The following is a 13,435-nucleotide window of genomic DNA, read 5'->3' as shown; positions in this document are numbered from 1 at the left end:
CGGAGAGACGGGAATACAGATATATATAGATATATCTATATATAATTTTTTTTTTTTTGGTTTCTGCTAAAATTAGCCGACTCGCCGCGCGCCCGTGTGCAAGTGTGTGCGAGTGTGTGTGCGTGCGGGCGTGTGTGTGTGTGTGTGTGTGTGTGAATGTGATTACTCCAGGACTCCTCGGGCTCCGGAGACGCCATTTTCCCCCTTGATATCTCTCTCCATAAATCGGTGGCGCGGCGGAGGCGGCCGCGCGGGGCGGGAAGCGCGGGGCCGGCCGGGGCGCCCGCCGCCGCCTCCGCGCGCCCGGGGGCCCCGCGTCCCTCGAGCGAAGGCTGCACGCCTGCGGCTCGCTGTTTGACAGATGCTCATCGCCATGGAGTTACCGCAGCAGCACCTTTGGGGGCTCGGGCGAGCGACTGGAGCAGGGATCTGAGCGAGCGCCGGGGCCATCGGAGCCGGAGCCGCCGGGACATGGGTGAGCACGCGCGGCGACCTTGGCCCGGGAGCCCGGCACCCACCCTCCCACCGCGCCACGGGCCCCGCACGCCCGGGGCCCGGGCTGTGTGTGTGTATGTGTGTGCGCCCTGCATGCAAAAGTTAACATCGCCTCACCGGGGCTTTGACTTTGCACGGGGCGGGAAGGGGGAGACGGGGCTGAGGGGGCGGGATGCCGGTCCCGGCGAGACTGCCGAGGATGAGTGCGATTCCGGCCCGCTCGCGGGTGAGCAGCGATGCTGGCTCATTTGGAGTGGCCCGTTGGTGGTGGCGATGGTTCAGGCTGCAGGGCTGGGAGCTTATTGAGTTTCGCCTAATCTGATTCTCCCCAACCCCCCGCCTTTTGCACCCTCCCTCGGTCCTGCCGCCGGCTGCCAGGGCTGGCGGGTTTGGTGTTGGAGTGGACTCGGAGGGGGAGGGGATAGGAAAAGGGGTGGGAAGGCGGCAGGATTTTTTTCCCTCTCTCTCTCTCTCTCTTTGTAACTTGCAGGTTAAGTGGAGCTAGAGAGCTACATTGTAACCTAGTTGGATTTTTTTTTGCGGGGGGGTGGGGGATGTATCAGAATCTAACGTGTCGTTAATAGAAAGAAGAACAGGGACGAAGTGGTCCAGCCGGCGAAGGTTGGTGTGTGCTTGTGTTGTGGTTCTGTGTTAAGTCTTTCTCTTAAAATCTTAATCAATGGATCCGAGTATCTTTCTCGTGCTCTTTGGTTTTGGGACTCTTTAAAAGACAAGAATTCCCTTAAAAGCAGACGAATGTTTTTTTTTTTTTTTTTTGAAAGCACGCATTGTGTGTATTTCTAGAGGAGACGTGGGCTTGGGAATTAAGGGCAGGCTTCCCCCTGTTCGGTGGTTTCCAGTGGGAAATCACTCCGGAAAGGGAGCCCTTCAGTATCGATTTATTGTTTTTGTCTTTCGAGTCATTATCTCTTTGACTAAAATACTGTTTGAGAAGTTCCTCAGAGACAAAGTCAGGTATACTGGACTGGGCAGATCTATAGCAAGATGGTGATAACGGTGATGCTGTTTTTGGTGTCTGTTTGTGATGGAAGCATTGTTGGGTAATAGCAATTTCTGATCGGTAGAGCATGCTGGTTCTAAAAAAAAAATAATAATAAGTGCCGAAATGCTGTCTTCCATTCCCCTCCCCACACACTACAAACACCCCTTCTCCCCTGACCCACATCGATTATGATTACAACAATTCTGAAATCGGATCCAACTGGAAATATTTTATTTGGAAATCAGAAAGTTGTGCAGTTGGAAGTAGGAGATGAGGCTAGAGGTCCTGGAAGTGCAGGGTGGGAGTGTCTTACTGCCCCTAATGCTGCGTTTATTCTTCATGTGTTGTGTTGTCTGTGTGGGATCTGAGGGTGTGTATGTTGGTCTAAAAGGACTGTTGAAGGAAGGATTTCCGATTTGTTTCCGCTTCAAATAAACTGTCTTGAAAATCTCATGGTTGACGTCTAATGCTAAAAGGCCAATTTGTATGTCTCTTTACCCCTGCAGAAGCTCTCCCCCCAAAGCGCAATTTATTCTGGAATTCTATAACCGCTACTTTTCCTTCCTAGCCCCCTGCCCCCCACCCTCAATCCACACCTTCCCCTGAAGTTTGGTTGGAGTCCATGGTCTTTAAGGATATATATATAGTATTACTTGTTTTTCTCTTACATGATTTTTTCACTCTCTTACTTTACTGCTTTCTGTTTTTCCTGTAGATTTGTACAAAAAAAACAAACAAACAAAAAACAACTTCATAAACTAGCTGTCACCAAAACTATCTGGCACTTCAGCCCCATCTCTTACCCTCCTTTAGTTCACACTGGTAAATTGGATTTGTGCATCTGAATTCATCTTCATCTGCAAACCCGTGTGTGTGAGTGTGTGTGTGTGTGTGTGTTTAGAGGTGGGGTCCAACAGGGGGACTTGGAGAGGAAGGGTGGTGTTCTGTGAAAGCCACATCTTTACCACTGGGGCCAGACCTGAATGGTCTGAGAGAGTTTCCTTTGCACACCCCAGTTAGGTGTTGTCTGGCCCTGATGGGGAGGCGGGGCTAACTGGCCAGGAGGCGTGTAAGGGAGGAGAAAGTTTGTAGCACTTTAAAATGCAGCCAGTTTATAATCCCAGGTCACTGTCTCCCCCTTTTCCTGCTTTCTGTGGCTTCCACCATCCCAGGACTCCTTAAGGGAGGCAGGACCTTTTTTGCTCTGACCTGGGAGTCCCAGTTTTCAAACTAAGCCTAAGATGCTGTTTTCTTCCTCTGTCCTTAATCGAGTTCCCTGCTAGAAGAGAAGCACATTCAGACGGATCAGAAGTGACTGAACACAGAGTATTTGCGAATTTCAAAGAGTATAGGCTGAGACATTATGAAGATCAGGTACTCTGAAAGTGCTGTTTTGCACACCACCTCCCCTCCCCCATTAATAAAAAAAAATGTCTTAGTCTTGGGAAGTTGAATTGGTGTTAGAGCTGGACTGTGAGAGCTGCTTGCCACTATAGTAACCTGAGCTGGGCTGGGGGGAGGAGGTGGTGAGCGAATGCAGTCGGCAGCCAGCGGAGGGAAGCAGACTTGTCTCTGTTAGCAGGGAAAATAGATGTGTCACTGGAATAAACAAACTGGAAGTGGGGGAGGGGAAGGCTTGTAGTGAACATAAGGCAGAGTGGCTGAGAAGCAGCAATGTGGGTTAGGAAGGGGCCACTTCTAGCTTGGGAGAAAAATATCAACTGCCTTATATGTTCATGAATGGGCTAGACAAGTGATGGTGTAATCCGATCTTTTGTATGTTAACATCAGAATGTTACATAGGAAGGCACTGTTGGCACACTCAGTTCTGGACTTCACACGGGAAGCCTGGAGTATCCCTGGGTGAACCAAGGAGCCCTTGGTGCTGTGAAAGCTTCTGGTCCTGTACTTGTATTAGTTGTGGCAAGCTCCTTTGTAAATCATCTGACCTAAAAGATAGTTGGAGGGAAAGAGAAAATAGTATGTGGAATCTTTGCAGAATTTAGTTGACAATGATCAGTGAGGAGAGGCAGGAGGCAGGAGTTTGCTGAAGAAGAAATGAATTAGGCAGACACTTGCCCCTGGATTCCTGATTCTGTTTCTGCCTTTATCTTGACTTTCAGTTCCATTAGGGGCCAAATCAATACTTGTCTGGCACAAAAATGCACCCGCAGAAGAGGAGAGTTCTTTCAGCCCATCATTATTTTTAGTTGTGCTTCAGTCTCACTCTGAAGCTTCTTTATCCCATGCAAGAGGAGGAAGATGAGAAATAGCTACAGGGATGGGACATCCCTTCTGTGTTCCTGAGGAGACCCTGAAACTTGCCTGGGCCTCAGCCTCCCAGAATGCCAGTTTTTCCCTTGGAGACTTGAAGTTTTAATTGAAACCAGAAAGCTATTGAAGGCAGACCCAGCCAATGAAACCTTGTTTTCTCTGCTGCTCAGGAATGGGAAATAAATAATTTTTTGCTGATGGCCTTTCAAGTTGCTTCAGTTCTGCTCCTGCCAGAAGAATGGGGTAAATCTTTATTAACATATTAGCATTGTCAGGAGTTGCAGTGCCTGAAAAAATGGTATGATGTCATTGAGTTTGCTCAGGGCTCTACTATGTGGGACAGTTCTGGTGGGGTGGGGTGGGTGTTCAAGAGGCTGCTCCTGTCTTGGGGAGACGCCTGGAAAACAGGAGGCCTCATAAGAGTCCTTGCCACAGGTCAGTGTTTGGTCCTTGGGTTCCTGTGAAGAAGGGAACAAAACAATTGAATTCCATTCCTATACAGTGGCATATAAACCAGATAAGCTTCCCAAAATGTTTTGGGCCAGGATTAGGTAAGAAACACTATCAGCATACACATTGCCATAGGTTTGGGCCTCTTCTGGAGGTACTTCTAAAGGTGACCTGCCATTTCGCAAACTCTTCATGACCTTGCAGACACTTCAGGCAGCCGAACGCTTGGTTGGTGCAGAAAACTAAACACCAAGATGCCCACAGAGTATACTTCATGAATGCGGGGAAAGTGCCATCCTCTATTCTTGTTTAGTTCTGAGTTTTCACTTCCCTGTTCACTTAGCCTTCTGTTGGATTCTGATGCCTCCTTAGGCACACCAAGTTGGGGCAATATCAAATTTTCAGGGAATTGGTAACCTTAGTTAGATGATTGAGTTCAAGTTAGTCGCCCTTATAGTTCTCATCAGAAAGTTTTAAAGGTTCAGGTTGAATCAACTTCCCTTTCAGAGTTGATTTTCCTCCTTCTAAGGTTGAGGTGCCCTCTAAGGTTGAGGAAACATTATTTTTTTAAAATGTCTTCGGGCTTAGCAACCCACAGTTGACTTCCTGACTTCCTGTCCAGTTCAGAGCAAATGATGCCAAGGTCAAATGGAAAAGGTGAGCCCTGGCTGAATGGCTCAGCTGGCTGGGGCTTCATCTCTTATACTGGAAAGTTGTGGGTTTGATCCCTGGTCAGGACACATACCTAGGTTACAGGTTTGATCCCCTGTATGAGCATGCATGTGCTGGAGGCAGCTGATCAATGTTTCTCTCACTCTCTCTCTCTGTCTCTTCCCCCTCTCCCTTCCTCTCTCTCCCTCTCTTCATCTCTCTCTAAAATCAATAAACATATCCTTGGATGAGGGTTAAAAAATATTTTTAAAAAAATGAAGAAGATAAGCAGGTGTCAAGTCCACAGGATCACTTGGGAGGAAGAAACCATACCTCCCCAGGGGCTGATGATGGATTCTGATCAGCAGACCCATATGAAATACTTACAGGTAAAGCCAGCTGAGACCCCCCAGGCATGCAGAGGCTTCTTCTGCTTTTCCATGTGCTGGGGAGGGATTGGGAATGAATGGTGAGCAGAGAAGAGTTTCAGAACTTTGCCAGCTTGGGAAAATGTTTCCCTAACCCAACTTATTTTTTTTTCCTCAAAAATATTCCCTTTCATATGCATGGCACTTTGCCCTTTTCAAAAATATCTTCATATCCTATTTTACCCTTGATTCTCCTAGGGGACAAGGCCAGATATGTATTTAATCCTCATCCAGTTGAGGCACTTGATACACTGACTTGCGTAAGTGACACAAGTTGGTGACTGAACTGGGACCAGGCAACTATGTTAAAAAAAAAAAAAAAAAAGTGAAGACTATCACACCTGAAATGAGAAATCTGCTTTGGATCCTGTCCCCCCTACTTCCCAGTTAAATGACCCCCACCAAGTTATTTAACCACTTTGAGCCTCAGTAACCTAATCAGCAAAATAGGGATAAAGATGCTTACCCTGTCGACTTCACAGGGGTTGTGAGGATTAGATAATTCCAGCTAATTTCTGTAATAGAACTCTGAGAGGATTTCCATGCTGCCTCCTGGAAACTGGTCCTGAGATCCTTGTCACCATAGCGCAGAGATTAATAATCCCTTGGTATGACCAGCTATGCCCACAGGGGCCCCTTGGGTTCTGAGACATTCAGGGAATAGTTGTTTTCTGCTCTTGAATTGACTCATGAAAAAAAAAAAAAATCAGTTGAATTTTGGGATACTTACTATGCTGTACATATCTGAGATTCAAAGTCTCAGACAGTATCCACTTTGGACTCAAGGATGTGTTGCTGCTCAGGAAATGCTCTTTGAGTTAGGATGAGAAGAGAAAAGGGAAAAAAACAGAGAGACACAGAGGGAGAAGAGGCAAAGAAGAAGGAGGAGTGGAGAAGGGTGTCTGTCCATCATGGGCTTACAGTGGCTGAGCAGAGACATTCAGGACAGAATTTTTAGCCTCTGTAAAGAAACAAATTGATAGCAAGTATCCTAGCAAACCCAGTGATTTCTCTAGGATTGGGGAAGGGCTTCACAGTTCATTTGTTCCCTGACTCTGCTAGGTCACTCCTCTTTCTCTTTCCCATGAGTCCTGGCTCACCCCACTCAGCAGCCTGCCCCAGGCACCTGGCAGTGTTCTCGAGTGAACCCCAGTTTACACAACACATGTGGCCTCTGCTCCCATCAGACTGATTTCCTTGGTGACCTGGGACACTCTGCACGTGTCCATCTCCACCCCTCAGCTCGCTCTGTGTCACCACTTCCTTTGCAGAAGGTGTCCTGATTGGTCCCTCTTGCCAGAATGTCTTCCTCTTAGGACATCATACCAGCTCTCCCCCAGCTCCTCACCCAGGTCTCCAGAGCACTTCAGGTCTAAGGCACTTGCCTGGCAACCTGCGCCTGCTGCTTCTCTGTTGTCACTCCCTCCCCAGCTTTGTGCGTCCTTGAAGAAAGGAGCCAAGTTTGCCCCACGAAGCCCTGCCCCTGCTAGGGAATGATGCCTGCTGCATGAATGAATCACAGACTTTATCTAAAGATAGAGCATTAAAAGTGAACGCTGTTTAAGGTGTGCTAAAGCTCTGCACTGTGAAGCAACACATTGAGGACCTCCTAGACAAAGTGAACAATAACCACTTACGTTAATGGCTTTTTATATTTTTGTCTATCTTTCAGGGGCCATCGCCCACTCTTAGTTTCTCCCTCAGAGCCTAAAAGTTAATGATGTTTTACCACATGTACATTCTATCAGGCACTGATTCACTCATTCACTGAATCATCAAATATTTATTAAGTGCCTACTAGAGTCTCATGGTCACAATAGCACATAGGGCTCTTGACTTTTTCTGAAAACTCCCATTGCATTTTTTTGTCCTCCACACTCATTTTGGCACTCAACCACGCAGTCTTCTCTGTTCCTTCAGTCCAAGTACTTCCCCGCTTCTTGGTGACAGAGTGAGCCTGGCCATAGTGGGCAGAAAGGCTGAGCAGAGAAATGCACCCAGAGGGGAGAGGTCCAGGGAAAGGCTCCTGAAAGGCAGGCTGCAGGCTGTGCTGGCCACTTCTTAGCATATAATGTTGGGCCAATTACATACACTGCCTTTTCACTCCTTCGCTTGAGCCACGTTAAAATGTAAGAATTTGGATTACTATGAAATTCTGCAATTCTACTTAATGGTGGCCCAACGCCCTTCTAGAGCAGTGCCCCTGAGGATTAGTGCACTTTGCTAAGTGTTTACTCTGGAGAACTAGGTCACAGAAGGGGAAACAGGATCAGGAGAAGCTGTTCGGTTAGAACTGAGAGAGCCAGGCTTGGAGCACAGGGAAGGAAGAGGAGGGTTGGTGAATAATGTGGAAGGAAGAAAAAGATTGCTTCTCTACATCTTTCTTGAAAACTGGCCCTCTTTGTTGAAATGGTCTAGACAAGGGAGATGAAGGAGGCAAAGAGAGCTTCTGGACGATCTAGAATATATTCTCTTTCTTGCCTTTCCTACTGCTTCCTGTGCCCAGTAGGCATCTGGAGTCTCTGCTAGTTACTTGGGGGACCTCATGGATGTAGGAGGCTGGGTGATCCTCAGGTGTCTTCCCAGTTCCCACAGCAGAACCTGCCCTGCCATGGACTCTGTTCAGTAACTACTAGTGAGTTGGTATGTATGCGTTTTGAGGTCAAAGGGAGTGACCCATGGTTTGTCCAATGCCAGAGAGAGGCCTCTGTGCTTTGGGTTGAGGTGGGATCAGGAAAGCTGGGCTTTGACCTGAGGCCCTGAGAAAATTCAGCTGGAGGTCTGACTCGGAAGCACACTGGTTGGCTATTGAGGAAGAAGGACATTCTGCAAGCTACTGAGATGCCGCAGTTACTTTTACCTTAGGACTTGGGATAGAGAAAAAATAGGCACGCGACACTACTATTCTAACTGAGTGAAAAGCAATGTCTCCATTATTCCTTCCCTCTGCCAGAGATGAGCAGTTCTGTCAGTGGGAAGAAGCTGTTTGGGGTTTGAACTTGGAGCTGGAAAGATGTGGAGAAGGGAGATGCTGCATTTGATGAATACAGCGGAGCAGCCTCAGCACTCGCATCAGAAGCCCTGGCACTGTCATGCTTGTAGCAAAATAATGAAATCTGGGTGGCAAGTCCCCTTGCAGTTGTTGGTGGCTGTGTCTGTGACCTATTGTTATTTGAACAATGAGAGCTTTGATTTTTTAAAAAGTATTGATTAATAATGGTGGCTAAAAAGGATGATTTGATGTGAAAGCCCCGTGGGCCTGCTTTCCACTCATTATTTTGTACTCCAGAGCTCAAAAACAGTCGGTTTTTTGATCCTCACATATTTATTAAAGTCTCAGCATTACAGCTTGTGTGAACCATTGTTCCTGGCACTGTTGGGTGGGAAAGGTCTGGTGTGAGATGAAGCTTTTGCCTTTGGAGAGTGGATCGTGCCTCCAGAGAGACATGCTCAGATGGAAGGCATCAGCCTGCAGCCAAAGTAGGAGCCTGAACTAAGTGCAATTATGGTGTGTGTGTGATCAGGGCTAGGGTGCAGTCCAGGAAAGCTTTGAGGAGGGTGTAATTTGGGTTTAATGAAGGAATTAGAACAAGGGGACATTCTTGGTGGTAGAGTAGCTTTCACACAGGAGCACAGGTGGGACGAAGTTTGAATGTGAATTTGGAATTGTGACAAGAAAGGAATGCTGCACCTGGCAGGAGGAGTCGGGCAGCCCTGATGATGAAGGTCCAGCTGGGTGACACTGAGGGGCCGGCCACCCAGAGCAGGGATCTTGGTGGTCTGAGGTCTTCTGTTCACAGTGTGTAGGACAAACCCCATGATCCTCGATATTGGACCCAGTCTAGCTGTGCACAGTTTTAGTTCAAACTCATCAACTCTTCAGTCCTCTGATTCAGCAAACTTTGCTTGCTCGTTGACATTTCAACATGTGTATGACCAGACCACGCTTGGTATTGTTGGGACTCCCAAGAGATGGGGAGAAGCTTTTCTCTGTTCTCAGTATAGTGGAAGAGACAGTAAGAACTCATGGAAACCAGGGGCGGAATGGCAGTGGACAGTCATCTAGGGCTAAGTAACTGAACTCCTCTGAGAGCCCAGAGAAGGCCAGCATCTCCAGCAGTTAGGATCAGAAATGCTTCAAAGGGTAGGTGGGACCTGGGCCGAGTCTCGAATAATGGAACTGTCTTGGGTAGAGCAGCCAGGGAGATATTCATCTTGAGAACGCGTAGGCAGAAAGACCACTTCCTGGAGGCCACTTCCCAGAGACCAGGGCTCTGTGGAGCATCAGGCAGTGGGACAGACGGGATGGGGCCCTCTGAGGAACGAGCCAAAGCTACATCACCCCTCAGCCAGAATGGGAGCCGTAGCTGGAGCCTTCAGAGTGAGGGGAGCACAAGGCTGCTCTAGTCAGAGAACCTCCACACCCATCACCCCTGAGAGAACCCTGACATCTGACTGTCTGTCCCACCCATCCCTGCCCTTGTCGGCCACCAGCTCTCCAGTCTGGCATTCCAAAGAGCTTTCTTTAGAACAAAACCCTAAAATACATCTAAACATTTGGAATGAGTGAGAATCTACCCCTCTGAGGAACAAAAGAGCTGTATGATACTCATTTCCAGGAGTTTAAGGTATAATGGGAGAAAGATGTACAAATTTCAGTAGATGCAATATTGAAATGATAGTTCAAGGTGCTGAATAAGAAATATACAGGAAGGGAAATGGAGCTAATATTTGTTTAGCTCTCTGGTATGCCTAGCATCTCTTGTGGCAGAAGCACAGACTTGTGTCAGATTACACTTTATGTTCAATTGACAACAAACAAAGCAGTTGCTGAATCAAATGGTTGAGAAGTTGAGGAATTTGAATTAAGACCGAGCAAAGCATGGAGTCAGAATTAGAAGGGCCTAGAAAGAAAGACTGGAATTTATCATCTGTTTGATTTTCAGTTTAGTCCCATTGCCTTAGGGAAGTCTGTCATTTTCATCCCCATTTTACTAATGGCATGGTGGGAGACCAGAGTGTAAGTGGCTACTAATTCTGCGTGTTTAAAGACTGATGGCATTGTGGTTCAAAGGAAAACGAATGACATTTGGAATCAGAGAGAACTACTGCTGTCGTTTCAATAAGTTTCTCAACTTCAGTTTTCTTGCCTGTAAAATGAGTACATCTCAGAGTTAGATGAAATAATGAACTAAAATGCCTTGTGGTATACTAGATGCCTGTTCAAAGTTAGAATCCTTGTCTTTACCTTGTGGATCTCTCCACTCTGCTTGCACAGGACATATTATGATCACCGCTACTTCTTACAGGTCTTCCTTATGATATTTAACCTATTTAGGTGCTCTTCTGCATATATTATTTACTTTTTCCTTGTAAGATTCCATGAAGACACTAGGAGGACATATAAGAAAGTTGATGCCCAGGGGGTTTATGGCAAGTCAATGGCAAACTTGTTTTGGAGCTCACTTCTGAGGAAACAGCTAAGAGTGTTTGGTTGAAAGCTGGCATCACTTCGTGTTTTAGAGACATCATGGTGTACAAGTCAAAGGGCAGGCTTTGGATTTGATTGTGGAATGTGTGCCCATGAGCAAACTGTTAACCTCCGTAGACCATCATTTCCACAGCTGTGAATGAAGACAGGTCTCTGCATCACAGGGTTGTTGTCCCGATTAGACTGTTGATGCCCCTAAAGGCCATCGGTTGTGTTTAACCCCCTCTCTCACTGCAGCTGTGTGCTTTCCTTAACTGCATGGAGAAGGGAAGACCACAGGTAATTTGCCAAAGTGAGAGCTCAGACTTATAGACTTGAGGATTGGCCCAACCAGTGCTTTAGAGAGGCTTCCCCAAGGGCCCAAGAGCCAAGGCTCATTCAGTCGTGTTGTGTTATTGGTTCCCAGAGGAGGCACTATTTTTGCAGCTAGTGCTGGAACTGTTGTGTGCCCAGCCTCAGGCTTCAGAAGCTTGATTCCGTTTCTCTCCCTATTGTGGAGCTCCCTGAGCATTGGGATTGATTCTCAGTTTTCTGTTATGCTCAGCGGCAGAACCAGTAAAATCAAGAAAGAACTGTAAGGTGCCAACCCTTTCTTTGAGGGAGTTCCGTTGAGGAGGTAAAACTCAGCACCAGAGAATGTCAGAGCTGGGGGGAGCCATAGAATTCACAGCATCACAACCCTTGTTCCACAAATGAAGACGAAGAGACCCAGGGATGAAAAGGAACTTGCCTGAGGCCACCCTGTGCCAAATGGCAAAGCAGGGAATTGAATCTGGATTTTGAGACTGAATTCAGTCTTATTTCCTCTATGAAACAAACTGGGAAGAAGAAGAAAACAATTCTCAAACAATATCAAAATACTTGAAGTTAGCAGGTACATCTTAAACTGCTTGTATATGCTCCCCATTATTGAGGGAAATGGAGAAGTTTGTCCCCCGGGCTTCACTTGGGACCTATGAAGAGAAGGCATCATTTAGCTAAATGCTTGTGTGGGTGATACAAATATGGGAGTAAATCAAATTTTCCCCAAGTTTTGAAGATGCAGTAAAGTGATCCTATAAATAACTTATTTAATCTAAATTACTTTTCAAAACAACCCTGAGGTAGGGTTTTCACCCAATTTCCAGATGAAACTTGAACAGTTTAAGTATATTTTCCAAGAATACAATTACCAAGCAGAAAAGAAAAGCTAAGTAATCTAAACCTGTGACATCAAATCAGTGCTACTTCCATCCTTTTCAAGGAGAAGCATGGCTTGGACACTTTCTGTCAGACGCTTACTACTTGTGTTCATTTTGCTTTGACCTGTGGTAGAGACTTGTGAAACCCAGCCCTTTCCTTCATGGAAGTCCTGGTGGTGGGAGGGATAAATAAGTAAATGGAACATTTCAATACAGCTTGCCAAACACTTTGATAGCAGAATGCCAGGGAAGTTTGAACAAGACTATCTGTGAGTATGAGTGTGAAGGGGGCGTGTGTGTGTCCACACGCATGTATGCACACAGGGGAAAGGAATAGAAAAGGAAGGTCCAGCCAGTATGCATGAAGGAGGTGAAACTTGACACTGTTCTTGAAGGATGACTTAGAGGTAACCAAATGGAGAACGGAGAAAGGGCAGGCCAGCCAGACGAAGTAGCAAGGATTCATGGAGTGGCACAAATCAGTGGGGTTTGGGGGAGCCGCAGCTCAGGAGAAGCTGCTAGGGAATGTGGTGGGTGCAATACTCACGGGTCACAACTTGGAGGAGGTGAACTGTGATTCGGAAGGTACCACCCAAGGTGTGTAGTATAAAAATGTCACCGAATCTGAGCTTCGTTCTTTGCTGTAGACCATTGGTGTGCTTGCAGGGTCAGAGAACTGTGGTGCGCAGCTGCTTTTGCCCTTGCTGATTGAGAGCTGGGTTAGGGTTGGGTCACCTGATCGATTTATCAGTGTTTATGGAGCATTTACTCTGGGTGTTTCTGTAGCAGGGCAGATTTTAGAGACCATCATTCAGAGTCATGGGAACCTGAGTCAAATGGCACCTGGCTGACCTTTGACACAGCTGCTCATTCAACATTCACTCAGTGAATAATTTTGAGTGTTGCTCCCCGGATCAGGGATTGTGTCAGGCTGTGGGGGATCTGGGGTGAACCAAATAGACACAGCTTCTGCCCTCCAAGGGCTTACCTTCAGGTGGGGTAGGCAGAGTTGAAACCAGGAGTGGCACATACATTCATTAGAGAATATAGTGCTAGGGAAGAAAATTCTATGCAATAAGGGCACAAAGCTGGGAGTCCTAATCTGCATTGTGAAGCTCAGGGAAGTGTGATTTGACCTGTGTGTGAATAATGAAGAAGCATTAACTCAAGGAACAGCAAGAAGATTCCAGGTACATGCAAAGTACCCCAAGTTGGTAAAGCCACTTCTGAATCCCCACTGAAATACCTTAGAAGACATACAGAAAGGTGAATGCTCAATCACCTCCAAAGCCAGAGTCAGACAATCTATTGCTAGATGCTGAGACAATATTCTCCTAACTGTAAACCATTGAGCCTAGATTGGAAATATAATCGCTTCCCTATCTGTAGTCAGATAGGCTCACACTCCATCCTTTTATACCTTTTGCCCCCTAGGGTCAGAAACTTAACATTTTTGTCAACC

General features: G+C 46.7%; 1 protein-coding gene across 2 annotated transcripts in view; it reads left to right on the top strand.

Annotated features, from left to right (window-relative positions):
* Positions 1–401: 401 nt before the first annotated feature.
* The window catches only part of SETBP1 (SET binding protein 1), a 356,432-nt gene continuing 343,398 nt past the window's right edge, over positions 402–13,435 (top strand). For both annotated transcript variants that reach the window (XM_090285576.1, XM_090285575.1), the window contains exon 1: positions 402–475. The gene's annotated coding sequence lies outside the window, so the exon portion shown is untranslated. The remainder of the gene's footprint in view (positions 476–13,435) is intronic.

This window comes from Furipterus horrens, unplaced genomic scaffold (genome assembly GCF_987537825.1).
Source record: "Furipterus horrens unplaced genomic scaffold, mFurHor1.1.pri manual_scaffold_8, whole genome shotgun sequence".
Classification (NCBI taxonomy): Eukaryota; Metazoa; Chordata; class Mammalia; order Chiroptera; family Furipteridae; genus Furipterus; species Furipterus horrens.
This window is presented reverse-complemented; position numbering and strand designations above follow the sequence as displayed.